The sequence below is a fragment of the Lissotriton helveticus genome, chromosome 1_2 (assembly GCF_964261635.1).
Source record: "Lissotriton helveticus chromosome 1_2, aLisHel1.1, whole genome shotgun sequence".
NCBI lineage: Eukaryota > Metazoa > Chordata > Amphibia > Caudata > Salamandridae > Lissotriton > Lissotriton helveticus.
This window is the reverse complement of record NC_136058.1, coordinates 327,157,464-327,160,095: the sequence shown is the minus strand read 5'-3', so window position 1 is coordinate 327,160,095 and position 2,632 is coordinate 327,157,464. Positions and strand designations below refer to the sequence as shown.

General features: G+C 40.0%; 1 non-coding gene across 1 annotated transcript; it reads right to left on the bottom strand.

The window, feature by feature from the left end:
• Window positions 1–2,315: 2,315 nt before the first annotated feature.
• TRNAC-GCA (transfer RNA cysteine (anticodon GCA)) lies at window positions 2,316–2,387 on the bottom strand. Its single transcript has one exon. It is a non-coding gene; the product is annotated as a tRNA-Cys (tRNA).
• Window positions 2,388–2,632: the final 245 nt, after the last annotated feature.

The window sequence follows — 2,632 nt, the reverse complement described above, 5'->3', positions numbered from 1 at the left end:
TGGGTGCAGCCTTCCGATCCGAGGAACAAGAGGACGATCTTCTGGATTCCCGCTCCTTTATCCTTCTGCGGGAGGGCGTGTACCCGTCCCCGATACGCCTACTGGGCGTGGCCTTCCTTCGAGGTGTCTAGGACAACCCCTCTCAGGCGGGGGAAGGCGCGCCCCGGCTACGCCACTTTGGGCATACCAGCCGGGCCACGCCCACCCCGCCCAAAAATGGCTTCCCGGGAGGTTCGGGCCCCCATCCATACGTTCGGGGGGACCGAGCGGTCGCCCCTTTCCATACTAAGTTGTGCCAGAAAGTACAATCTTGAAACTGTTGAACAGGAGAAGTAGTCCTTAATATTATTTATTAAAGGAAAACTGGATCATTTAAAAAACAGATGTATTTGTTTCATTGTTATTTTATTTGAATAGGCAGTGGCACATAGGAGAATGCCTCTACATACAATGATTGTTTTGAAACATTCTTTAAGGGGAAGAGGTTTTTACAGGACACCTTTTCATTTGAGGATTGGTTACCACAATCACGGAGATGGTGATGAAGTAAGATTGTTTTGGGCCAAATTATGGTGGAAAAACATTTCTACGTACCACTACAATTCGGTATTTGGAAGGTACACCCAAACACCCCTTTTGAATACCTTCCATTTAATACATCAGAAAAAGCCATTTTGCGTTTGCAAATGGCTTGATTCTTCAGACCAGCCTTCTTGCAACTGCAATGATAGTTCGTACATCTTGCACGTAGGCAGAGCTTTTAAGGAGAAATTAAATAGTTCCTACGTTGCACAAAAATGAAGTGCTTCAAACAAAGACATACTTTGCATGCATAGAGAAGAGGTGGAATATATGTAAGACTGAAGACACAGGTGAAATGAGAAATAGATTGACTGCTTCGCTGCCTAGTTTTATACGCGATTTCTTCAGTGCAATACAAGAAAGCACCAAACAGTATAACAAAGTTGTCAATTGGTTTCATAGTCCATTCCCTTTGTTTAGTGCTGTGAAAGGAAGAGCTGAATTCCAAAATTGATCAATGATTTTCAGGAATTTCCCAAAGGGAATAACAAGCCGAGTCTTAAAAACTGCATTTACTCACAGGTGTTGAGCAGGAAACACTGAAATGCTATTAAAGTGCAATATCCAAGGGAACACTGACTCTGTCAAAGATGATCCAAATGGAATTGATGAAAAGTCCCAATTACAAACAACAGAATCAAAATAGGGTGAGAGGACAACCGGATTTGAACCAGGGACCTCTTGATCTGCAGTCAAATGCTCTACCACTGAGCTATATCCCCAGCTTTTCAGTAAAATCAGAATGACAAAATATCAGTACATCATGAAAGAGTGTGAGGATCATACTAAGTTGTGCCAGAAAGTACAACCTTGAAACTGTGGAACAGGAGAAGTAGTCCTTAATATTATTTATTAAAGGAAAACTGGATCATTTAAAAAACAGATTTATTTGTTTCATTATTATTTTATTTGAATAGGCAGTGGTCCATAGGACCAATGCCTCTACATACAATGATTGTTTTGAAACATTCTTAAAGGGGAAGAGGTTTTTACGGGACACCTTATCATTTGAGGATTGGTTACCACAATCACTGAGATGGTGATGAAGTATGATTGTTTTGGGCCAAATTATGGTGGAAAAACATTTCTACGTACCACTACAATTCGGTATTTGAAAGGTACACCCAAACACCCCTTTCGAATACCTTCCATTTAATACATCAGAAAAAGCCATTTTGCGTTTGCAAATGGCCTGATTCTTCAGACCAGCCTTCTTGCAACTGCAATGATAGTTCGTACATCTTGCACGTAGGCAGAAGTTTTAAGGAGAAATTAAATAGTTCCTACGTTGCACAAAAATGAAGTGCTTCAAACAAACACATACTTTGCATGCACAGAGAAGAGGTGGAATATATGTAAGACTGAAGACACGGGTGAAATGAGAAATAGATTGACTGCTTTGCTGCCCAGTATTCTGCGCCATTTCTATAGTGCAATACAGGAAAGCACCAAACAGTATAACAAAGTTGTCAATTGGTTTCATAGTCCATTCCCTATGTTTGGTGCTGTGAAAGGAAGAGCCGAATTCCAAAATTGATCAATGATTTTCAGGAATTTCCCAAAGGGAATAACAAGCTGAGTGTTAAAAACTGCATTTACTCACAGGTTTTGAGCAGGAAACACTGAAATGCTATTAAAGTGCAATATCCAAGGGAACACTGACTCTGTCAAAGATGATCCAAATGGAATTGATGAAAAGTCCCAATTACATACAACAGAATCAAAATAGGGTGAGAGGACACCCGGATTTGAACCAGGGACCTCTTGATCTGCAGTCAAATGCTCTACCACTGAGCTATATCCCCAGCTTTTCAGTAAAATCAGAATGACAAAATATCAGTACATCATGAAAGAGTGTGAGGATCATACTAAGTTGTGCCAGAAAGTACAACCTTGAAACTGTGGAACAGGAGAAGTAGTCCTTAATATTATTTATTAAAGGAAAACTGGATCATTTAAAAAACAGATTTATTTGTTTCATTGTTATTTTATTTGAATAGGCAATGGTATATAGGACCAATGCCTCTACATACAATGATTGTTTTGAAAC